Source organism: Odocoileus virginianus, chromosome 18 (assembly GCF_023699985.2).
Source record: "Odocoileus virginianus isolate 20LAN1187 ecotype Illinois chromosome 18, Ovbor_1.2, whole genome shotgun sequence".
In the NCBI taxonomy this organism is placed as follows: Eukaryota; Metazoa; Chordata; class Mammalia; order Artiodactyla; family Cervidae; genus Odocoileus; species Odocoileus virginianus.
In genome coordinates this window covers 23,309,206-23,335,347 of record NC_069691.1, presented here as the reverse complement: position 1 = coordinate 23,335,347, position 26,142 = coordinate 23,309,206, and the positions used below count along the sequence as shown (strand labels likewise).

General features: G+C 40.9%; 1 long non-coding RNA gene and 1 pseudogene across 1 annotated transcript; one reads left to right on the top strand and one right to left on the bottom strand.

Moving 5' to 3' along the window:
* The first annotated feature begins 5,005 nt into the window (after nucleotides 1-5,005).
* LOC110144614 (acyl-protein thioesterase 2 pseudogene) lies at nucleotides 5,006-6,507 on the top strand (annotated as a pseudogene).
* Nucleotides 6,508-17,238: 10,731 nt separating this feature from the next.
* Nucleotides 17,239-25,901, bottom strand: LOC139039500 (uncharacterized). Its single transcript, XR_011492803.1, has 3 exons — nucleotides 25,685-25,901; nucleotides 24,547-24,853; nucleotides 17,239-23,931 (listed from the first exon to the last, which is right to left on the bottom strand). It is a non-coding gene; the product is annotated as an uncharacterized lncRNA (long non-coding RNA).
* Nucleotides 25,902-26,142: the final 241 nt, after the last annotated feature.

The following is a 26,142-nucleotide window of genomic DNA, read 5'->3' as shown; positions in this document are numbered from 1 at the left end:
TGATGATACAGCAATTCACCCACATTTTCAGGCATCAGTTCTAATTCTAGCTCCCTTACTATTTCCCCTACACCTGCAGTTCCTTCTTCCACTGAAGTCTTGAACCTCTCAAAGCCATCCATGAAGAGTGGAATAAAATTCTTCCAAATTCCCTTAATGTTGCTATTTTTACCTCTTCCCATGAATCTCAAATGTTCTTGATGGCATCTAGAATGCTTAATCTTTTCCAGAAGGTTTTCGATGGACTTTGTCCAGATCCATCATAGGAAAACTATTACCACAATAGCTTATGAAATGTATTTCTTAAATAATAAGACTTGAAAGTCAAAATGACTCCTTCATCCATGGGACTCCTTCATCTGTCCTGTAGGACACATGTCATGTCAGCAGGCATGAAAACAACACTAATATTGTTGTATACCTGGATCAGAGCTCTTGGGTGCTCAGGTACATTGTCCATGAGCAACAATATTTTGAAAGTAATCTGTTTTCTGAGCAGTAGGTCTCCACAGTGGGCTTAAAATATTTAGTCAATCATCTTGTAAACAGATGGGCTGCCAACCAGGCTTTCTTTTTCCATTTATAGAGCACAGGCAGAGTAGAATTTGCATAATTCTTAAGGGCCCTAGGATTTTCTACATGATAAATGAGCATTGGCTTTAACCTCCAGTTACCAGCCACATTAGCTCCTACTAAGGAGTCATTCTCTCCTTTAAAGCTTTGAAGCCAGCCATTGACTTCTGCCCATTAGCTATATAAGTCTAGATGGCATTTTCCATTGTAAGGCTGTTTCATCTACCTTGAAAATGTGTTGTTTAGAGTAACCACCTTCATCTGAGCTAGATCTGGGTAACTTGCTACAGCTTCTACATCAGCACTTACTGCTTCACTTTGTACTTTTATGAGATGACTTCTTTCCTTAAACCTCATGAATCAACCTCTGCTAGCTTCAAATTTTTCTACTGTAACTTTCTCACCTCAGCTTTCATGGAATTGAAGAGAGTTGGGGCCTTGCTCTGGATTAGGCTCTGGTTTAAGGGAATATTGTGGCTGGTTTGATCTTCCTTCCAGACCACTCAAACTTTCTCCATATCAGCAAAAAGACTGCTTCACTTTATCATGTATGTATTCACTAGCGTAGCACTTTTAATTTCCTTCAAGAACTTCTTCGCATTCACAACTTGGCTAACTACTTTGCTTGAGAGTCCCACCTTTTGGCCTACCTTGGCTTTTGACATGCCTTCCTCATTGAGCTTAGTCATTTCTAACTTTTTATTTAAAGAGACACACAGTTCTTTCTTTCACTTGAATATTTCGAGGCCATTGTAGGGTTATTAATTGGTCTAATTTGAACAGTGTTTTGTCTCAGGAAGTAGGGAGGCCCAAGGAGAGAGAGAAGAGAGGACAGTGAAGTAGTCAGAACACACAGATTTATCAACTGTTTGCCATCCTATATGGGGATGTGGTTTGTGGTGCCCCAAAACAATTATAGCAGTAACATCAAAGATCACTGATCACAGATCATCATAACAAATACAAAAATTAAAAAATTCAAACTATTGTGAGAATTACCAACACGCAACACAGAGACACAAAGGGAGCAAATTTTATTGGAAAAATGGTACCCATAGACTTGTTCAGTGCAGAGTTTCCACAAACCTTCAATTTGTAAAAACTGCATTATCTATAAAGCACACTAAAACAAGGTATGTGCTTTTAATTTTTTTTTAAATATAAAGAGGGGTGATTTTAAAATATTTTTTCTCCTAAGTTTGTTGACATCACTTCTGGTGGAAAGCAGCAGGTCCATTTCTGACAGCATATGACAATACCATGTGCATGTCAATCAACTGCTTTAGTGTATAAGCCAGAGGTTTAATGGAAGAAGGTGTATTGTTTTACATTGTAAACCCCAGAAAAAATTATGTGGAGTAATAAGTCTATCTTATATCTAGCCATTAAATACCATATAATTTCTAGTGTATTGGAGTGCATCTGATTTATTAAATCAATCTATGGAGAAGAACTATTAATTCACTCATTCAAGCTTTATTGAAATATCCTAGGAAATGGCACTCTGGTATGAATTATACAAACAAAATGTTCTATTTGGTGGAGAAACTGTCCCTAACAAAAGCAGAAACAAATAATGCTTTTTAAAAAATACATGTACATATTTGATCTATGACTCATCATAAGTTTCTACGAAAAAAAAAATGCTTGGGGATCTTCAGCAAGTTAATTTTAACTGAAAGACTTTTGTTTATATATTTTTCAAGTGCTCACTCCCACTGTGGAAAACTGGCATTGCCTGCTAAAGTTGAACATATGCTTACCCTGTGACCCAGCAATTCCTCCTCCCCTAAGTCTGCATGTATACATAGATCAAAATACATGTTAAGAGAAGCATTATTTGTAATTATCAAAATCATATTACTAAAGATAAAAGGTAAAGGTCAGGATTTATAGGTTTAATAACCATAGAACAAGCTATATATTTCAGGTAGAGGCCAGGTAAGATGCTTCTAGACCTCAGGTGGAGCCAGAAATAAAAGGTAAAAGAAAAGTTTTAGGCCCATGAAGTCCCTGTGGTGGGAAAATGTGGTCAAAACCGACCAGGAGAAGACAGAAGTTCTGCTAGTAGTGCGCTTGTGATGGGTGAACCTGAAAAGGGTTGAGATTTGTACCAGAGTCAACAAAGACATCCGCTGTGGTAAAAGGGGAGGAATTTAGGGGATATTAACTAGCACCATACTAGGGTCCCAGTCTAAGTACACCTCTTCCATAATGATCATAAAGTACTTGTAATTTCACAGGATATCCTGAATCACTAAGGAGTACTGCATTCCTCCACCCTCAGGCATAAACTTAAAAGATCCTTTCATTGAGAGAGACATCAGATATTCTACTGCTACTTTTATAGTCTCTGACTACAATAGAAATTAAAGGACTCTGCATCTTAGAAATGAGATGTGTGTATTAATTTGGAAGAGACCACAAAATGTTGCTTTAACAGTCCCTGGTTTTCACAGCATTGTTGAAAATTAGTTGCTGTTCAGTCACTAAGTCGTGTCCAATTCTTTGCCACTCTGTGGGCTGCAGCACACCAGGCTTCTCTGTCCTCCACTATCTCCCAGAGCTTGCTCAAACTCATGTCGATTGAGTTGGTGATGCTATCTAACCATCTCAACCTCAAGCCCCTTTCTCCTTTTGCCTTCCATCTTTCCCAGCACCAGGGTCTTTCTCAATGAGTCAGCTCTTCGCATCAGGTGGCCAAGGTGTTGGATATTCAGCTTCAGCATCAGTTCTTCCAATGAATATTCAGGGTTGATTTCCTTTAGGATTGACTGGTTTGATCTCCTTGAAGTCTAAGAAGCTCTCAAGTCTTCTCCAGCCCCATAATTCAGAAGAATCAATTCTTCAGTGCTCAGCCTTCTTTATGCTCCAACTCTCACATCTGTACATGACTACTGGAAAAACCATAGCTTTGACTATATGGACCTTCGTTGACAAAGTGATGTCTGCTTTTCAATATGTTGTCTAGGTTTGTTTTAACTTTTCTTCAGGAGCAAGCGTCTTTTAGTTTCATGGCTGCAATCACTGTCCACAGTGATTATGGAGCCCAAGAAAATAAAATCTGTCACTGCTTCCACTTTTCCCCCATGTATTTGCCATGAAGTGATAGGACTGGATGCCATGATCTTAGCTTTTTGAATGCTGAGTTTCAAGCCAGCTTTTTCACTCTCCTCTTTCACCCTTATAAAGAGGTTCTTTAGTTCCTCTTCACTTTCTGCCATTAGAGCAGTATTGTCTGCATATCTGAGGTTGTTGATATTTTTCCTGGCAATCTTGATTCCAGCTTGTGATCTGGCATTTCATATGATGAACTCTGCATAGATATTACATAAGTAGGGTGACAATATACAGCCTTGTCATACTCCTTTCCCAATTTGGAATCAGTCAGTTGTTCCACCTCTGGTTCTAATTGTTGCTTCTTGACCTACATACAGGTTTCTCAGGAGACAGGTAAGGTAGTCTAGTACTCCCATCTCTGTAAGAATTTTCCACAGTTTGCTGTGAACCACACAGTCAAAGGCTTTCACACAGTCAATGAAGCAGAAATAGATGTTTTTCTGGAGAAATGCATATTAGCAATTTTATCTCCAGTTCCTCTGCCTTTTCTAAATTCAGCTGGTACATCTGGAAGTTCTCAGTTCACATACTGCTGAAGCTGAGCTTAAAGGATTTTGAGCATAACCTAGTGAGGATGTGAAATGAGCGCAACTGTACAGCAGTTTGAACATTCTTTGGCATTGCTCTTCTTTGTAATTGGAATGAAAACTGACTTTTCCAGTCCTGTGATCACTGATGAGTTTTCTAAATCTGCACGTATTGAATGCAGCACTTTAACAGCATCATCCTTTAGGATTTTAAATACCTCAGCTGGAATTCTATCACTTCTACTAGCATTACCAATCTTTTAAAAACTCATTCCTCTAATAAGTTCTCTCTCAGAAAGGTGGTTTGCTTCATCTCTCCAGCAATAGAGCTGTCAGTATCACAAAGATCCAGTTGTCATAGGCTTTTTTCTGCAGAACAAAATTTTGCCTTATAAGGTATTTTCATATTCTATAGTTTCCCTCTATTTTATCAAATTCACTGAATTTAAAATATTAAATTTTAATATTTCTGTTCCTCTGAACCTGACTGCTCCTTATCTTTCTTTTATGCTCAAATATTTCCAGCAAGAAATTCTGTCTGATCAATGAGTTCAGTTTTTGGCTTGAAGTTTTATATTTTCTAGGGATTTTGCACAGTCTACAATGATCAGGTATCCTGTTCCACCTCCCTTAAGTGCTCTTCCAATCATGCATAACTGATGTCTCATAATTCAGATAAAGTTGTAAATGGTTTCTCTCCTTAAACTAACGTTTAAATACCTTGGGTCCCGGCAGGGTCGGTCGAGGAGGGAAGAGCGTGTGTCTGTGCTGGAGAAAGAGGAAAATCTCCCTAGAGGTCTTGAAACCCCCAAGGAGTAGAGGCCCCAGCCGTGGAGCCCTGCAGTATACATGTGTTAACACCATGTCTGTGCCCCTGCTCACCAACGCTGCCACTGTGTCTGGAGCTGAGCAGGAAACAGCTGCAGTTATTTTTTTACATGGACTTGGAGACACAGGGCAGAGCTGGGCTGATGCCCTCTCCAGCATCCGGCTCCCTCACATCAAGTACATCTGTCCCCATGCACTCCTGGTTTGACCTGATGGGGCTGAATCCAGACACGCCAGAGGATGAGGCTGGCATCAAGAAAGCAGCAGAGAACATCAAGGCCTTGATTGAGCATGAAATGAAGAATGGGACCCCTGCCAACCAGATCGTCCTGGGAGGCTTTTCACAGCGTGGAGCTATGTCCCTCTACACAGCCCTCAGCTGCCCCCACCCTCTGGCTGGCACTGTGGCATTGAGCTGTTGGCTACCTCTGCATCAGGCCTTCCCCCAGGCAGCCAATGGCAGTGCCAAGGACCTGACCATCCTTCAGTGCCATGGAGAGCTGGACCCCATGGTTCCTGAACAGTTTGGGGCCCTGACAGCTGAGCAGCTTTGGTCCGTTGTCACACCTGCCAGGGTCCAGTTCAAGATGTACCCAGGTGTCATGCACAGCTCCTGTCCTCAGGAGATGGCAGCCGTGAAGGAGTTTCTCGAGAAGCTGCTGCCTCCTGTCTAACCAGAGTTGCTGTCCCCCAGCACAGTCCCCCTGCTAACAGGGGACTCAGGATGCATGGCACCATCTTGGATCTGAGCCAGTCGAGCCCCTTTCTCACCCTTCTGGACCCATCCTCTTCCCACAGGCCTCTGGGGCAGACAGGTCAAAGCCTGGCCAGGCCCTCGTTCCTGGCTTCAGCCCCTGCCTGTCTGCCGCAGGGGGTAGGCTGCTTTCTTATCCCATTTCCCTGGAGGTGGGGCCCTCCCTGCAACAGCAGTATTGGAGGGGCTGTAGGCAGCAGGAGAAAGGGGCCCAGCCGCTGACCCACTCACTCAGGACCTCACTCACTAGACCCTCTTTGGGCCCTCTCTGGTGACCTTAGGGTTTGGCCCATGGGGCCCTCCCAGGCCCCACCTCCTACCCTCTGCAACTGATTCTGCCCAGATAATTGTGTCTCTTGCCTCCACTCCAGCTGCTTCTCAATCAGGAATGTGTCCATGGCCCGACCTCTGACTGCTGTGGGCTCCCTGCCCTGCGCAGGAGTGTGGGAGAGATGGACAAGTCTTTCCAGGAAGCCTCCCCTCAGCAGTTCTGACGTGGAGGCTGGGCCCTGCCTCGCCATTACTCTCCGCTCCCATAGGCCTGGAGCCTGCAGGGCTGGACTGAGGCTCAAGGTCTCCCCCAGCTGCTCCACCCCATGTTGTTCCCACTCTAGATCTAGGGGAGCTGGGGAGAAGTCTTCTGTCTCCATGTAGTTTGGGGTGTTTTTCTCGTTGTGTCCTGGATTCCAATAAAATTAAAGAAATTGCTTCAACTCTCAAAAAAAAAAAAAAAGACTTGGGTCTTTGTCATATTCATTCTCTGTTATGATAAGTTGTAAATTATGCCCACAGATTTCTCCGACGCATCTATGCAATGACCACTCTTGCTTCCATCAAGAGGTTATCGATTTCCCCACCCTTTGCATCTGGACTGTTATTGTAACTTGATTTAATCTGCAGAATGTGGCAAAAATGATGTCCTGTGACTTCCAAAACCAGACCTTAAGAGACATTGCAGCTTCTGCTTTCACCTTATTATGATGCTACCCTGAGGCCATAAAAAAAGGAAAGCCAGTCTAACCTTCTAGAGAATAATGGTCACATGGGAAAGAAACTAAGCTCCCAATGGACACCACCAGCTGTCAGACATGTGAATAAAGCTACCTTGATCTTCCAGTCCAACCATCTTTCAGTTCAACCATCTTTCAGCTGAATGTTTCTGTACCAGTGAACTCAGGTAAAACCAGCAGATAAACTGTCAACCCATCCAGAGTATCATTTAAAAATAATAATAAATCATTGCTGCTTTAAGCTACTAACTTTTAGAGTTATTTATTATGTCACAATAGATAATTAATAATATATATTTTTTCTTCCACTTTCTTATCTTGGTGATCCTCTGCCCCTCCATTATTTAACTCAGAAAATACAATTTATTTTCTTTTTTTGGCTTCAGTTTCAGAACTGATCTGCACATGATTGATCTGTGCAAAACAATTACTCAAAACTTTAGCATCGTCACTTTTATGATCAAGAGATCCTTTCCTCTCTTTTGGAGACCTCTGATGTACTTTCAGTTTTTTCTGTTTTGCTCATTTCAATTTATTCTTCCTGTCACATGACAGAATACACTTAACTTTCTCCTTAAGTAGTTTTCCTTCATTAAGAGATATCTTATCTCCTCTAAAAGTAGCTTGTGCTTAGTCATATCTTTCTCCGTCACCCCAGGAACCGGAGCCCATCAGGCTCCTCTGTCCATGGGATTCCCCAGGCAAGAAAACTGGAGTGGGTTGCCATTTCCTTCTCCAGAGGATTTTCCCAACCCAGGCATTGAAACCACATCTCCTGTGTCTCTTGCATTGCAGGCAGATTCTTTACTGCTGAGCCACCATGGAAGTTCTCCTCTAAAAGGCATACTAAATTCTTCCTCGGCATTTTTCTATAAATTTAAAACTTTTATAAGATTTCTTTATATTTTTGTCTTAGTTTACACTATAACAAGCATATTGTTTACTGGATTTAGATTACTTGCTAAATGTTTCCTGATTTTATCTAGCCCCTTCATCAGAGAGATTCATTCCTATTTTGTTGGCTGTCCTCTTCAAGTGAGTCTTTAGCTTGTGAGGCTATCAATGTTCCAGTATCTTTTCAGAAGCTACCCGAAGCTTAAGTGCATACCCAAAGAAGTAAGTGTATCCTTCTCAGCAATTCGTGTTTAGTTACTTGGTATATTCTGTTCCTTTTTGGAAATAGCACAGCATCCCAGGACACCCCCTATAAATTCTGCAGGTCATTGTCTAGTTTACTATAGCAGCACAGGTCCTGGTCTAGGTTCCCTAGGGCGCCTGTCTAAATCCTTCCAGAAAATAAAGGCCCTATTTCTAAGCTGTGATTTTTTTTGGAGCAGTGGTTCTCAAAGTTTGTTCCAGGAACTGGCAAGGTTAAAATTGTTTTCATTATAATACAGAAATTTTATTGGCCTTTTCATTCACAATGGAGTTTTCTGAGGCTACAACTAGGAGTGATTTCATCACTACTCTGAAGGCTAATGGAAAGGCAACTATATTATTGCATTTCAATATTTTTGTTTTAAAACCTGATGTAATATCAATAAATGTCAGTGGGTAGACCCACAAAGACAATTTTCAAGAGTATTAAAGGGGTCGTAGGACCAAAACATTTAAGAACAGTATGAGAGAACATACCGTTAAGAAAGGCTGAATTTTCCTTAACTGTCAGTTCTTGGGATACTCCTTTGACAAGTCCCTCCTTGTGACACCCTTTCCTTCCTTAGGGCATTTGATCCAGCAGAAGGGTACCAAACTGCTGCTGCAACGGCTCCCAAACATTAATGTACAGAGGAAAATTCTACTTGAACCCACAATATTTCCACTGTTATACTGGCATAGGCCTATTTGTCAATGGCTTATGAGCTAATTCTTATTAAAGAAATACCACAGTTACAGAAGAGACTAACATTAGTTTACTTCCATTTTCCCACACCCCTCTTCATATTTGCCATATCTTTTGCCAAATATTCTCCATTTACCTGTTGCTTGGTAGAACTTAAACCCCTACTACTTTTTTAAGGAGGTCATGTGTGAACTAGATTCTGGGTTTTTCCAGGTTTGGAAATAAGTTTTTCCAAAGGCTGTCCATATGAGACTGCAGAAGTCAGCCTACCTCCTCACCCTGCCCTGTTCCACCCCTCCTCTTAGAGGTGACTTTTTTTTTTTACATGATCAGACTTGGAAAGGATTTCACATCACTGAGTCTTTTAGCTACTAGTTCCACTCCTGCAATTAAAAAAAAAAAAAAAAATAGCTGCAGATTCTATATAGAAGGCAGAAAATTTTCTATTTTCCTCTGTTCTAACTTCCTGTAATTTAACAACAGCAAACAAAAGAACAAAATAAAATAACCATGAAACTAAAGGTGCAAACTCCAGGTAATCCTTGTAGTTCAGTAACTCAGTGAATGGATATTCATTGAGTGCCACTTCACACCCTGAAATGTCAGAGATGCTGGTGATAGTTGTGTTCAAGGTAGGTATGGCTTTGCCTACATAAAGTGCCTCAGTGATGCCTCTGAGAAGGCTGGAATCCCCGCTGATGACAAAAACCATTTCTGTTGACCTAATTTCATTAGCTATACTTAAGAGGATTAATTATCTAGCAGCTGTACTGTTTAGTCTTCTTGATCCTTTGTTATTTTTCATATTGGGGAATCTTTTGTCAGCACCATGCTTTCCACAAGAATATATTTTTATGAAATCTATATCTAATGTTTGATGCTATTTCAGCTTCGTTTTCCTTTGTTTATACCTAGACTTTGCATAAATTATTGGAGAACATCACACAGGCTCAAAATGAGGGACATTCTATAAAACCAAATAGGGTTAATTGCCTCCTAAAGCAACAAAGACAAACTACTTCATAGGATTTAAATCAGTCTCACAATATTATATTCCCAATGCCTAGGATGCAATCTAAAATTACATCACAAATGATGACATGAAAATCTCAGTTTACATGGGAATAGACAATGAACACATGTCAAAACAGAGATCATACAGATGTTGAAATTGTCTGATAAAAAATCTAAAGCAGCTATTAATAAAAAAAACTCCAAGTAGAGGCAAATACTCTTGAAATGACTAGAAAGATAGAAACTCTTAGCAAAGAAATACAAGATATAAAGAAAACCCAAAGAGAAGTTTTAGGGTGGGGAAATTAGGAAGAGGGTGAGGCAACTGGTAAGATGTTGGTCAAAGGGCATAAATGGGCAGGTAGAAAATGGATAAATTCTGGGAACTGAATACACAGCATTGTGACTATAGTTAACAATACTGTATTATACACTTGAAAGTGTCTAAGAACTAGATCTTAGGTGTTCTCACCAGAAAAAAGAAATGAATATCATGTGGCATTATGGAGGTATTAGCTAATGGTACAATGGTAATCATATTGCAATATATAAGTGGATCAAATCTACACCTTAAACTAATACAATGTTATATATCAATTATAACTCAATGAAAAAAAAAAAGAAAAAAGTGAAGAGGACACTTTTAGATGCTCTTTTTATCAGGTTCTCTTGGGGAGCAGTTATTTCCCAGAGAACAATAGTCCAAATATTCAAACAAAAAGAATTGAACTGGAGAAAAAGGAACACAAAAAATAAAATTAAAAAAACAAAAAGAAACAAAAAAGAATTGTAATTTATCAAAAGGATGAAGCTAAAAGCTTCTTAGAATGTATAATCTGAAGTAAAAGTGAAACATTTTCCCCTAAAGTTTAAATTGCCCTTATGGGATGCATATATTTAAACATCTTAGAAGGGAGATTTAAACTTTGAGAAGAAACATATCCCAATAGACTTCTCAAAAGAACTGAAAATTTAAATAACTAAAGGGAACCTGGGATAGATTCTTCACTACATTTTGTGTTTTGTTTAAGTACATGTGCATAACTTCATAGCTAAAACCAGCTGTGACTGGCAAACAACTGCCCATCAGCCCAGCTGAGTAGTGAAGATAACTGCAAAATCTAGGGAAAAATAATAATTAGCATTTCCAACCAAGTTACTAATAGAAAAAAAATGCTAGAAGATAGCATCTTTCTTTAAATAAATTAGGCAAAAGTAGGGTTCTTCTTTTTTTAATTTAGAACTGAAAATATAACAACAACAACACAAAGAAATGCTTTACAGAAGAATGTAACAGAAGAGTCATGAACTTGAGGACAGATCAATGGATACGATCTAAGTAGAACAACAGAGAAAAAAAAAGATTCACCCCCTGCCAAAAATGAACAGAACCTCATGCATCTGTGAACAATACATAAGGGCTAACATCCATGTCACTGGAGTTTCAGAAGGAGAGGAAAGAGTGCATTATTGTATGTGTGTGCACACACACACACACATATATATATTTGAAAAATGGCTAAAAATTTACCAAATTTGGCAAGAAACAATAAGCTACAGTTTTAAGAAGGTCAGCAAACATGATATAGGAACACAAATGAACTTGAATCAAAATACATTACAATCAAATTGCTGAAAACTAAAGTAAACTAAAAAGTAAAAGTAAAGACAAACACAATCTTGGAAATAGCCAGAGAATAACAATGTATTTGAATAACAGATTCAAATGACTGTGGAGGCAGAAGGAAGGATAACATTTTAAAGTGCCAAATAAAAAGAGATGTCAACTCAGAATTTCAAAATTCTATATCCAGTAAAAACATCCTTCAGAAATGGAGATGAAATAAAAACATGCTCAGATAAAAGGAAACTTAAAGAACTTTTTTTTGCAAAAAAAAAAAAAATCTGCTCTAAAAAATTGCTAAAGAACATTCAGATGTGAGGGAAGTAATATCAGATGGATATAAACAACATAATTCTAAATAATTCATAGGTCAAAAAGGAAATCTCAAATTAGAAAAGATTTTAATTTGAATGAAAATGAAATCTGAATAAAACTGGGAAGGAAACACTTTAAACTGAATGAAAATGAAAATATATTACAAAATTGGTGAAATTCAGCTACAGTAATGTGTAGGGGGAATTTTATAGCATTAAATATTAGAAAAGAAGAAAGCTTACATGTCAACAATCTAAGACTCAAGAAACTTAAAGGAACTAGAAAAAGAACAAAATAAAGCCAAGGCAATCAGAAGAAATAATAACAGCAGGGATAAAATTGAAAACAGAAGAAAACAGAAAATTAATGAAACTAAAAGGTGGTAGGTCTTTGAAAAGAGTAAAAATAATAATAATAATAACAAATATCTAGCAAGATCGAAAAGAAAAAGAAGGAATTCCCTGTCAGTCCAGTGGTTACAACTCTGAGCTTCCACTGCAGAGGCCCTGGCTTTCATCCCTGGTCAGTGAATTAAGATCCCTCATATGGCACAGTTTGGCCAAGAAAAAGAGAGAGAAGATATATCAATTACCAATATCAGAATGAAAGAGGGGATTAATACTACATAGTGTATTAATACCACCATAGATACACTATTTCCAGCATCTATCAAAGTATAAAAGGCAGAATGGAGATGAAAGAGCGTGAACTTTGGAGCTGACAGACATGGGTACAAATCCGGGTGCCTTTATTAACCAATTGTGCTAGAAAGTCAATTCCTTCATCTTTTATAGACAAAATGAGGTTGGTAAATGTCATTGTTTTAGTCACTAAGTCATGTCTGACTCTGCGACCCTATGGACTACAGCCTGCCAGGCTCCTCTGTCCGTGGGTTTTCTAGGCAAGAATACTGGAGTGGGTTGCCATTTCCTTCTCTTCCCCACCCAGGATCGAACCAGTGTCTCCTGCATCAGTTCTTTACCACCGAGCCACCTGGGAAGCCTGTAATATTTTAACTCAAAGGGCAAAAGATAAGATTTAAAAGAGATTAAAGTAGGTTCCATAGCTCAGTCGGTAAAAAATCTGCCTGCAGTGCAGGAGACCCGAGTTTGATTCCTGGGTCAGATTCCTGGGAAGATCCCCTGGAGAAAGAAATGGCAACCGACCCCACTATTCTTGCCTGGAGAATTCCACGGACAGAGGAGTCTGGCAGGCTACAGTCCATGGGGTCGCAAGAGTCGAACATGACTTAGCGACTAATACCACTAAAGTAGGTTAAGAGCCCAGCACAGAGACTGTGCCCAACAAATGACTTTCTTACTCTCTCCTATCAGGAATGACATTTACCAACAATAAGGATAAACAAGGAGAACATGTTTCTTTGTTTTTATTGCCAATTATATAAATTCATTATTAGATAGTTCTTATATTTAAAGGTTTCCAGTACCACCTTAGCCTTCTGAGCAAAAGCTCTGTTTTACATATCAATATCTTTTAATCTATCTAGCATTTATCTATCTCTTTACCTCTCTATGTATCTAGCTATGATTAAAACCAAATGGGAAATCAAATTTAATGCTACTTTTGATCATTCTGCTTGATAATTTAAAATTTCAACTTAGTGTCCATTGAGGGACGCCTTAGTGATAATAATAGCATTTATTTGCCCAATAATGTGTAATTTTACAAAGTCCACACTAGATGGCAGATTTTAGACAGTATTTTTAGGTTATTAATTATTAAGCTTCTACAGTCCTTAGCTGTCCTCGATACACTTCTGATTTTCCCTTTATGGGTGACAGTTCAGTTATATTGGTAGTTGAGATACTTGGGAACCTTGCTGCCAGGTAGACAAATTAGAAAAGGTAAGCAAAAGGAGTGAACGAATACCAATCACTGAAAGCCAAACACCTAGATCCACTATTAGAATATTCATTACTTTTTGTTTTATTTTGCCATACTTCACAGCTTACAGGACCTTAGTTCCCTGACCCATACCCTCTGCAGTGGAAGCTGTGTCTTAACCACTGGATGGCCAAGGAAGTCCCAATATGCATGATTTAATTTCATATAACTCTTTACCCTGTTAGACTTAAAAAAAAAAAAAAACATTTTTCAGGAGAGTTAAAGAGTCTTGAGGAGGATAAGTAACCAAGGCAAGATTCCAGACAGGAAGCAGGTAAAATCTAGGACTGAATCCATGTCTGTTTGCCTCTAAAGACAGCATGTGGGAGAAAGTAGAATCTGTTACTATTTTTATTTTTGAAAGTGATTTATTTCCCTTTTAAGAAATAGAAACTTTATGTTTCTGGACTGCAGGATAGAAGAACTATAAGAGATTGGAAAGCAGAAAACAGACATTCAGGTAGAACATCAACACAGACATAGAAGCTGAAGGGAGAGAAATGGTGGACTCTCAGGCTGACTGGAATGGGGCTACCTGTAAACTGATCTTAAGTTCTCAGACCTAAAAATGTTTTTAAAAGATAGGAAAGGCATTTAAATCTGCACAGGGACCCAACCTGTTTCAACACATCTGCAGGAGATTATTTCTAGGATTTCCCTCTCTGGCCTTGGTGACCTGCTTCTCCTGAGCCTCTGTTCTGGATTTCCCTGCTGCCTCTACATTATGATATACCCACTCCACTCAGAGCTGAATGTACCAGCTCCTCAGAACACTGTTACTAATGCCTATCATTTATTTTCAGCACATAGTTTTTGAGCCCCTACTATAGGCCTGCCCGAGGCCATAACTGCCAATATAAATCAAAAAGAGGCCCTGCTTCATAGCTATGCCTCTAATTCCCTGTCAAATTATGAGCTCCATTCAAGTTCATTTTGTAATTTCCTGTAGTAGACCAGACTGGTTAAGGGAATGACTTGATGTCAGACAGACCTGAGTTCAAGTCCCAATTCTGCCATTATGAGTCATGAAAATGTGATCACACAGAGCTTCTAGAAGCCTCAGTTTCCTTCTTTATCAATTGGAGATAATGATAATATAAGTATTATGGGAAATATGGATTGGTTGCTACATCTAATTTTCCTTAACAAGGAAAAAGTTTTAAATGTGTAGTATTTTTCTTCATTATCAATAAAAGGAGTTAGAAATTAACTTTAAAGAAATGAGGAAATGACAAAGAAATTAACTGAAAAGTCATAGTCAGATATGCACTCACTGCATCCTTCAGAAGAGAGGCGAGTTAGGTTCTACCTATTTTCACGAGTTTCATCAAATACCAGACCTATTTGGGGGTGGAAGAGAAAAGGCAAATTTTTAAAAGAAATATATGTTATTAAATGAAGCATTTGTAATTCCTATAGAGCACCAGGTGGGGACCATGTTTTCTAGAATAGACCTAGGAAATAGAATGTGGAATCAGTCTGTCCTCCCCCAACCCCAAAAGCTGTTCACTTATTAATGAATTTAAAAAATAACAACCAAAAACCAAGATTAAAAAAAAACAAAAATTTCACACACTGCCAAAAATGAAAAATAAAACACTAAGATGTAGCAGATTACTCTCCAGACAGAAACCAGTGGTTCTGGACTCAACAGTTCAAGCCTAGAATTAATGTCTGTTACAGAATCATCATGAGCACAACCTACTTCCAAACACAAAAATTTTGTAATGATAAAAAAAGCACTAGTTCTTATCACTTTTCTAACATAGTTATTCAAGTTTAAATAATACTTAAGCTGAATTGGGTGGAGAAGAGGGGGAGGAATCCACATGTATGGACAAAGGGTGTGTGCAGAGCCTTTGTCCTTGCTGCCATGCAAGGCTGAGACATTTAGCTGGTAAAGAAACAGTCCTTTTTAGGTCAGACAGTTTATTATTTCCATAACCAGCAACAACAGCAAGATCCACAGAGGTGCCAGCTCCCTGTGTCCTTTGCCCCACCAGACAGCACTAAAGCAAAAGAGGTCCAATAACAATTCAACATGGGTGATAAGGAGCTCTGGTTCTGAGTAACCAGTTTTATACCAAGGAATTTTGAGTATTTCATGCTAAGCAATTTTATACCATGGAGCTGTACCCTCAAGTGTGGGGAAGAGGGGAGTTTCAAGGCAGAAGCCCTTACATCTTACCTGAACCTGGGAGGTAGTAAGAAAATGTCTCATAACCCTCCAGGAGGGATTATAAAGAGGGTGAAAAATAGCCTTGTAGCAGCTGCTTCCAAGCCTCCCATTTTCTCACATTTTGAGAGGAGTATGGGGCATTTTACCACGACTTAGATCTCCTGAGGTTAAGTCTTGTCCATGAGGCCTATATGGATATTTGCAAGTACATCTGCACAGAGCAGTTTCCCTGCAACTTCACCCCCTGACTTTCACATCACCAGTCAAGAACTCTAGAAACAGAGGCCACCCAATCCTATATCCTAATTATACAAATCCTTTTAATCTGTCCTAGGCAACAGAGATACTACAATCAGTTAAACTTAGAGCAGTTGCTATACTCTGTGAATAGAACTGTGAATAAGTAAAAGGAAATTGGATTGGGTTCCAGAAAGTTGATCTTGTTCTATTGTCTGGAGTGGTAGCTGTTAACTCCTGGAGTCAGCAGCTGCTGGGAAGTTATATGAGAGTTCTTAGATTAAGATTCCCTTTCAGTCAATAGTCAAGTTGGAGGTGTCAGTCTGCACTAAAAATTGGCCAGATGCTGCTCTGCAGGCCGAAGCTGAGAGAGATGAATGGGCCCTCCCCAGTTCCATCCCTCCCCAGCAGGTAAGGTTGTCCTGTGATTGCTATCAGTCCCTGTAGAAATCATGTCACCCTTTTACCAGTCCTCCCCATATCTTACTCACACCACACACCCAGACTTGTTCCAAGGTGGCTCAGTAGAGTCTTCCTTGTACAACCACCTAGGAAATCTACGGTCCTCTGATAAATGGACAACACTAGGAGCACTTTAGAGTTGTCATCCCAGATCCATGATCATTATCATCATTATCTGTAATGGCCCAAATCTAGCAAGCTTAGCTGGGCAGAAAAAGAACATCAAGTTGGACTCTCCCACCTCCTGGCTTATTTCTGATACTCACAAATTCCAGTAGCCCACATTCCCAGAGGGTAGACATGGAAGGAAAAGAAGGAATGAGTTAATTACACAGTCTATTTGCCAAGACCAGCCTGGTCCAGTGTCCCAGACTGTGTCCCAAGTTCCTTTGCTACTTGACTGTGTTGTTAGCAGTTTGGGTATGTGTGCCAGGCTTCCTTGGTCTCAGATGCTGGAATCACTGGGGCTTATTTTTAGGCCCAGTTCTGACTTGTAGATGAATTGCTATGCCCTGCACAATAGTGCATTTGGGTGGCCCTGGTCCTTACCTGGGAACCTCAGGTCAAATCAGCTTGTTTCCATTGATGCTCATCCTCCAAAAGTCCTTTTCCACAGGCATTCATATGGATCACAAACAGAGGGCATGAGTCTTCTACAATCTTATGCCATGTTTGGCCCCTCCGAGCTGAGACTTGATTATCCAATTTTCCTGTTGCCAGGTACCAGATTACACTGCTAGCCTATAGCCCAATGCCATGAGTCAATGAAAATGTAACAAGGCATATTTTGGGAGGCATTGTTAGATCCCTCCTTATAATTATGCCCAATGAGCAGAGTTCCCTTTTCCATGCATAGTTTTACACAGTTTTCTTTAGAGCCGAACAGCTGTGCCATTCCATTACACTCCTGGATAGGGGGCCCCAAGACCACACCCAGGGTTCAATGATTCACTAGGCAGACTGACATTCAGCACATAGTTGTACTCACAGCTAAGATTTATTACAGTGAAAGGATATAAAACTAAGTCAGCAAATGGAAAAAGTGCATGGTGCAAAGCCTAGAGAAAACCAGACACAAGCTTCCAAGAGTCCTCTCCCAGGAGAGTCGCACAGTTCAGTTCAGTTCGGTCACTCAGTCGTGTCCGACTCTTTGCGACCCCATGAATCACAGCATGCCAGGCCTCCCTGTCCATCACCAACTCCTGGAGTTTACACAAACTCATGTCCATTGAGTCGGTGATGCCATCCAGCCATCTCATCCTCTGTTGTCCCCTTCTCCTCTTGCCCCCAATCGCTCCCAGCATCAGGGTCTTTTCCAATGAGTCAACTCTTCGCATGAGGTAGCCAAAGTACTGGAGTTTCAGCTTCAGCATCAGGCCTTCCAATGAACACCCAGGACTGATCTCCTTGCAGTCCAAGGGGCTAGTTGGATCTCCTTGCAGTCCAAGGGATACACTTAATTTCCCATCGACAGGTTGTGCCAACATAGGTGAAATATTGTCTACTGAAGAAGCTTGTTAGAGATGGTGTCCAAGGCTGTTATTGGGAGCTGGTCATGTAGGCACCTTCTGCCTAACACATACAAAAATTCCAGACTCCCAGAAGGAAAGCAGGTATTCAGCATAAACCACACTGGTTTATAAACAGTTTAAGTACAATGAACCACTCTTATCAGTTCTGTGAATGGTGGAACCCTCCCCAAAACACATCCTCATAGGCAGGACTTTCCAAGGATATGCCAGCTCTTGGCCCTTGGCCAAGGCATCTTTATAGTAAAATTATCAGTAGGACCTCCTGCAACAGAGTGAGGACAATCTGCCATACTGATCTCAGTTATGCCCTTAGGGGTCTTTTACTTAGCCAGTTAAAACAAGTCCCATTAGCTACACAGACCTACATTAAAAAGTCAGATGACTTCATCCTTAAGTTTCTAATTAACCTTTTTTTTTTTTTTTTTGCCTAGTGCAAGGCAGCAAAACAGGCACAGCCAGTAAGTTGAAGCTGACCTGAAATCCTTCCAGAGCTGAGGGAGTGTGATAGTCAGGACACACAGATAAGCACAACCCCAGAGATCACACATGGTAACCAGAGAAACGAGGAGTTCACAACCATTGGGGCATGCTGAGCGAGACATACATTAATTAGGCAGCACAGGTTATCAGGGCCCCCATGTGGCCTCGTACAGTGAGACCTCCCACTCTGGGTTCTCAGTCCAAATGATACAGTTCAGTCCTCGTTTTCAGAGGGATGGCCTGAGGCAGTCAGTTCCAGTTTTACTTGTCTATAACATCAGTTCAACAGCTTCACAAGTGTAGACAACATCTATAGGTGTTCTGCAGGAAAGTGCTAGCATTGGGGTCACCCCCTGCATCTCATGTTCAATGCCTAGGCTCAGCAACCAGTTTAATTCAGAGTTCATATTTGAAAGGGCACATAATTATTCCTTTAGGAAGAGGGCAAGACTTCCAGGAACAGTTCTGAAAAGCAAAGATCATTAATACCCTTCCCTCTCCCCTGTTCCCAGGGCCTGGGCTTTTACTTTTCCCTCCATTATTACAAAATCAATTGTGTCCTATTCAGCAAGAGTAACAACATTTTTTCAATTCTCCCCTATTCTCAGCTAGACCATTTGTCTGGAACAGTTGTATGCAAGAGGTATAGAAGCATTTTCACAGAAAACATTTTTGTATAACTTAACCAGAAAGGCACAACATATTCCAAATTGGTCAGACTGAAACCCTGAATTTTTAAAGAATAATTATAATGGGCTTCCCTGGTGGCTCAGTTGGTAAAGAATCTGCCTGCGATGCTGGAGACCCTGGTTCAATTCCCGGGTCAGGAAGATCCGCTGGTGAACGGATAGGCTACTCATTCCAGTATTCTTGGGCTTCCTTTCAGCTGGTAAAGAATCTGCTTGCAATGCAGGTAGACCTGGGTTTGATCCCTGGGTTGGGAAGATCCCCTGGAGAAAGGAAAGGCTACCCACTCCAGTATTCTGGCCTGGAGAATTCCAGGGACTGTTTAGTCCATGAGTTCGCAAAGAGCTGGACACAACTGAGTGACTTTCACATTTCTTTTGTCCTAATCAATTATCTAGGGAGCAGTCTAGAAAAGGTCAGTCCCTTTCTGGGGACAGCTGCTTTTAATAATCAAGCTGCCTTTCTCCTTTCCAGGAGAAAGGTGAGAGAAGTAGAGTCAGTATCAGTCTGCCATTGCAAACTGCAACTAATTTAGAAAGCTGAACACAAGTCAACAGCAGTGAGACAGCCGGAAATGGGGTCCACAGTCTGACCTTTAGTAGTGGGTGGAGGTATCACACTCCCTATGATGTGCCCTTCCCCAACTTGTAGCTTTTACAGGAATCATGTTAAGAATGCATTGAGTCTCTGTATCAGAAATATAAAGCTGATCAGCAGCTCAATTTCAGATGGCCCCATCAGAAATAACCCCTTTTCTGTGGATAGCAATGGCCTAGCAAGCATTCATGATGTTTCCACAGTTTAGTCTACAGAGAAGTGTCCTAAATGTATAACTATTCCAGAATCTGAGTTTTCTTTTCTGAGCAGAACTTTGTCAGCTCTTAGTTTGTCACAGTTACTGAGGGTGAAATAGCCCAGAGCAGGTTTCAGCTTAGAGTCAGGTGTAGGCAATTAAGCATCAGTATTCTAAAAAAAGCCAGCAGCTTCTCTTTATCAGCATATTCAAAGCCCAGATACCTCAAGACCAGATAGCCTGTTCCAAGTCCAACTGACAAGTGAGGCTTCTGACACCCTTTTTATCTTGTCAGCCTTAGAGTCCAAAAAGACCCATCCAAAAATGCCCATCAGGCTGGAAAATCATCAGCCTTAATGGGTCAGACATCTGATTTTACAAAAACTTATTAGCAACTCAAATCCACTTTGGAAAACTCCAAAAGTATATTTCAATCTGAAGAGTGCCTCTCTTTTAATGTTGTTTCCTTTTTTCCAGAAGTTACAGTAAGCAAAATAGACAACGAATATCATTAGTTACAGAGACTTATTTTATTTTCAATACTCAAAGGGAAAAAAAATTCAATCCACTTACCAGTGGCAAAAGGCAATTATTTATTTGTGTGTCCCACTAACACTTTTTCTTTGCAGCTTTCCCTGACTGGGATGATCCATCTAGCATTTGTGAAATTACAAGCATATAACATGCATGTGTGCTAAGTCGCTTCAGTCATGTCCGACTCTGTGATCCTATGGACTGGGTCCACAGGGTCTGCCAGGCTGCTCTGTCCATGGAATTTTCTGGAGTTAGTTGCTGTTTCCTTCTCCAGGGGATCTTCCCGAGCCAGGGATCAAACTCGCGTCTCTTATGTCTTCTGCATAGGCAGGGGGGTTCTTTACCACTAGCGCCACCTGGGAAGCCCCAAGCATGTAAACATATAATTTTTTCCATCAATTTTTATCCTACATCCAGATGCAATAGCCACAAAACATAAAGCGATTTAAACGGCCCCCACCCACCTTTCAATGGACATTTACTCAACGCTCTAGCAGTAAATTTAACATTTACAGGGTTAACATTTGCACTACCAAGGAAGACTCTCAGCTAGAGTTGGACAGGGGAGGAAGGACAGGACTACTGTAACAGTGATGGTAACTAGGCTGAAGAAACGGCTGGAGTGGTTTTGTCCCTTTTCCCTCTCTGGTTCACTTTGCTCTAGCCATGGGAACTGAGCTAACATTTGTTCTTTCTACTTGGAAAAAAGAGCCATATGAACTTGTAATATTTCTGGGTCATCCAAACTCACCTTAGGGAATTTGGGGGCCCTATCTCCTCCCACATGAAGGGAAGAACAAAATACAAAAATGCATCACCTTTCCCCACTGCTGCCCTTTCCCACTTTTTAATACAGGCTGCACTTTCTCCCCTCACTTTGGCCAGCACAACCCCAAATAGCCAGGAACTTCAGCAAGCCAACTCTCCTAGAGTTGTATCTATCATCTTCAAATTCCATAGGTAACTTCTACCTCTCAAAAAATACTGCTGTTTCATCCCATGCATGACTCAAGAGACAGCCTAGTACTAAAGATGTATTATCCCTCACTCTTTCACCTTTATTTTTCTCAAATAGTTTTTGCCACACTTCAGTGAGTCAGAGTTGGGCTAGCAAATCCTATTTCTGGCACCAACTGACTTAGGGGTCTTGAGACAACTCTCCTCCAAGGTTTGATGACTTAATTGGGAGGAATGACAATGTTCAGCATATAGTTGTACTCACAGTTAAGATTTATTACTGTGAAATTATACAAAACAAAGTCAGCAGACAGAAAAGGCACATGGAACAAGAATATTAGGGCCCAAGTCTTTACTGGGCAGGGAAGGGGGGGTGGCCACTGGTCATTAGGCATCTTCTACCTAACACATACCCAAATTCCAGACTCCCAGGAGGAAAGCAGGTATTCAGCATAATCCACACAGGTTGTACAAAGATTTTAGGTACAGTGAGCCACTCATCAGCTCTGTGGATGGTGGGAACCCTCCCCAAATCACATCTCAGACACCAGCAAAAGGCCAACCTTGTCAGCAGGACTTCCTAAGGATAAGCAGGCTCAGATATGCTATGTTAATTCTTTCCTACACAACCCCACTGACCTTTAACTTAGCTGGCATATCCACGAGGCTTAGGCATCCTTAGGAGATGTAGTGTACCCAGGCCCCCAAGAAACCTAAGGTGACAGCACAGCCCCTGCATCTGAGATAGCCACATCTTCACAGTAATTACCTGCCTATGAGATTCCATTAATGCCCAGTGCGATAGGTTGAATAACAGCCCCAGGTCCTAATCCCTGGAATTTGTGAATGTTAATTTATGTGGTAAAAGGGATTTTGCAGATGTGATTAGGTTAGGGATCCTGAGATGAGGACTACCCATCTGGGCCTAAATGTAATCACAGGTATCCTATTAGAAGGAGCCCCAAGGGAGATATGACTAGAGGAGGAAGCAGGAGAGGTATTGATGGAAGCAAGAGGTTGAAATGATTGAGGAAGGGGTCATGAGCCAAGGACTAAGGAAACCTGCCAGAAAATGAAAAACACAAGGAACCTAATTCTTCCTTAGACCCTCTAGAGGGAGGGCAACTGTGCTAACACCTTTATTTCAGTCTACTGAAACCCATTTTGGACTTCTAGCTTTCAGAAGTGTATGACAAGATTGTTTTAAGTCACTAAGTTTGTGATATTTTGTTACAGCAGTAATAGAAAAGAATACACCAAGTCATGCTTCTTTTCTGGAAATACCATTTCCACTTAATAATGCATGCTTGCTGGGCAATACCCACTTTGTTGGCATTTTTTAATTTTTGACCTATTCCAGAATGGGCATGTCAGAGAATAACATATCATGTTATTGCTTAGTTGGCTTCTAAGTGTCCACCAGCACTCAATAACAGGCTGATAATTGCCCCTCAAATAGAGTATACCAGGCAGTGGTGTTAGGAAAATGCTGTGTCCAAAAGCCCAGTGGGCACCACTGCCTAGTGCACAGATAGAGTCTAGTAACTGTCAAGCACCAATACCTGAAGTTCAAAAGGCTCATTAGAACTAACCAGTTGAAACAGGAGAGCAGGCTGTATAGCCTACCAGATGGTTTTCTTCTGTATCCTCTTACTACCACTTCCTTTGTATAGTTACCTGTTCATCCCCTCCCCTCCATGTGCCTGTACAGCTCTACTGGTTTCACATAACTGGGCTGAAAGAGCCAGGTGGGCTCCTAGTTGTAGTCATCCCTCTAGAACTGTTTAATTTGTGGCATTTCCTCACTGGGAACATTCCTAACAATCAAGAGAAGTGTATGTTCGCAACACATCTATCTGTTTCCACATTACATTCAGGGGTATCAGATACAACCACTTGGGTGTGTTAGCTTTCCAGTGAATAAAAGATAATACAGATAAGTTTCAAGGGCCTCTTTTACCACAGATAAGCAGGTCAACTCTTGACAGGAGTTACACATCTGAGAGGACATGGTAGTTTTATAAGAAACATAGTCCTTTACGTGGTAAAGGCATTATTTTTTCTATGAATGCTGGAGGACTTCAGTGTGGTAAATTCATTTTCATTGTCCCCAAACTTTTTTTTTTCCAAGAAGGCTCTAAATTTTGTCAATGTTTATATTAGTCACACCTGCTGGCAAACATATGCTAACACTGCAATAAAGACATCAAATCAGAAACTTTTGATTTGTCAACTAGCAGACACAATTTACACAGGGAACACTTTGGGCATCAAAAAAAACTTTTTTCTAACACTTTATAAGCATTCATATCACAAAAAAGTAACATATCATTTAGATTATACATTTTCACAATGGTAACATTAACTAGGCTCAGAGCCTTCACTCATTGGTTTGGCCCAAACTCCATTCAGACTCTGTTTAGAGAAACAAAGATTGAGAAGTTGAACACAGATACTTCAGGGATTACAACAGCTGCCCAGAGACCAAGTCACTTCCTCAGGGAGTTCAGGGCAGAGCAGAGGAGGTCAGCTGTAGCAGCATGGAAGTTCCTTAAAGCTGTAGAGGTCAAGGTAAGAGGGAGGGAGGGAGAGGTCAGAGGGTATGATGGGAGCAGCTCCACACAGAAAGCACAGGTTTGTACTTACTTTCAAATTTATGAAGCTGTCTGGCCAATTTCAACAAACAGCTAAGACACCATTCAGGAAACTGGCTTCAATCATACCTCAGTAAGCCTCCAAATATTCACTAATAAGAATAATACGCTATCAGATCCCAAGGAGTTTTCTCAGATCACTTAAGTCAACCCATACAGTCTGTTTTCAAGTATGACAATAGGAAGAAACTTACTTCTCTTTCTTGTCCACCACTTAGGCAAGAACATGCACTACCAGATCCTAGACAGTCTTATTATATATAGCCCTTAACATGTCCCATGTACTCCATCCGTCTTTCATCCAAAAAGACCTCCTAATCTTACCACCCCCAGAATGAATGCCAAGTAACGCTGACTGAGTAACAAGGTGCAAGGTCATTAGGGAACTGGCATGGAGAAGTTCCCCCTACAACTACAAAAAAAACTGATTTTAATTTGATTTAAACATTGCTTTTATTCTGATGACACCACCAATAATGCAGAAAGAGCTCCAGAGGTATGTTCGAAGCAGCACTCACCTATGGCTTTTCTTCAGTTCCACAGTCTCTGAGGCAGTCAATAGTGCTTTGTTAAATGCACCATTTAGGTTTTTCTGTGTGAATGCGATGTATTTGACAGCCTTCAGGTCACAGAATGGCATTTCAGCAGTCTGAGGAGTGAGACGTTTCGGTGTTTTTGAAAAGTTTCTCGATAATAGGGGGTAACCCATTTCTGAGATCAATTTTGGTTCCAACAAACAAAGAGTCTTCAAACAATGGTGAATTATCTCAGGTATCCACTTTTCTTTCACATTTTCAAATAAAGGCTGAAGACCACTGAAAAATACTAGAAATATATGTTTGTGGATAACTGAGGTGTTGTTCTGCCAAATATTTTTTGCCCTGCAGGATCAAAAAGTCCATAAGTGTATAGCTTTCACTAGTAACTGTGACTGCATAGTTATCAGAAACCACAGCACATTTTCAGACATTAATATTTGTTGTATGGCATACCAAGACCAACAATACCATCACTCACAACACAAATTGTCTGCATTGCTGAGGTATTTTTTACTTCACTTGAAATATTCCAAATATAATTTGGAGTTCAGCTTTTTCACCTGATTTGAAGGACCAACCTGTTTTTATCAGCCTGAAGGGTGCCCAATAAAAAAGGGAGTGTAAGGGGGTTTATGCTTTAGTTGAGGAGGTGGGCCAAACTGACCAGCTGATGGTGGTAAGATCACATGCGGGAAGCACTGCAGAAAAAGTCTTAGCAGGAGTAGCAAAGTTCAGCTGGCAGCTTACTCCACTAAGATGACAGTCCCAACAGGAGTGAAAGACAGTGGTGGAATCTGCCCTACTGACCCGTTTTCCCTAGCTCCAAAAGTGAGCACCTTCTGGTGCCTCCAGAGGCCTGCGTGAGAGAAGCAGAGTACATATGACTCCACCACCGTGACAGTAGCAATTCTCTGGGCGAACAAATCATGACCCCAGCCAAAAAAGTGGGTAAGTGGGTGGACCATTGTACAGACAATGAAGGTGTCAACCGCCAGACAGCAGTCAGTTACAGAAACATTCCCCAGGGGCCCAGCGTTCTGTGCGTCACGTGACGTGTACACGAAAGGTGCAGAAAGGTGAATCACTTAACCGCCAATGGCCGCAGAGAGCGCCTTACCCCGACACTTGGCGCCACGTGAATCTCCATGGCCTAGAGTGGTCCAGTCACGTTCCTCCGTCCAATTCCCTCCTTCCCGCTTCACTGAAACAAGCACTCCCTTGGCCTAATTTCCGGCACCCTGAGGGCCGGGAAGCCCTAAGCAGAAGGGAGGGACAGACATGAAGGGAGCTGTGGGAGGCGCCTCCCGTGGGGCTGGCCCTGACACGTCCTCGGAGCTACCTGGACCCAGAGAAGTGACGTGTGACGTCAGAGGCGCGACGTCAGAGCCCGCGATGTGTGCAGTGCTCTGGACTTGAGCAGTCCTACTGACTCCTTTGCGCCAGGAGATGATCTTCATTAACTCCGTACATACAAATACATTAAAGATCCAGTGCATTTAAATTCTAAATGCCCTCAAGAATCACCATTGAAATTCAACACATCATGATACTTTTTGTTATTTCCAGAAAAACAGA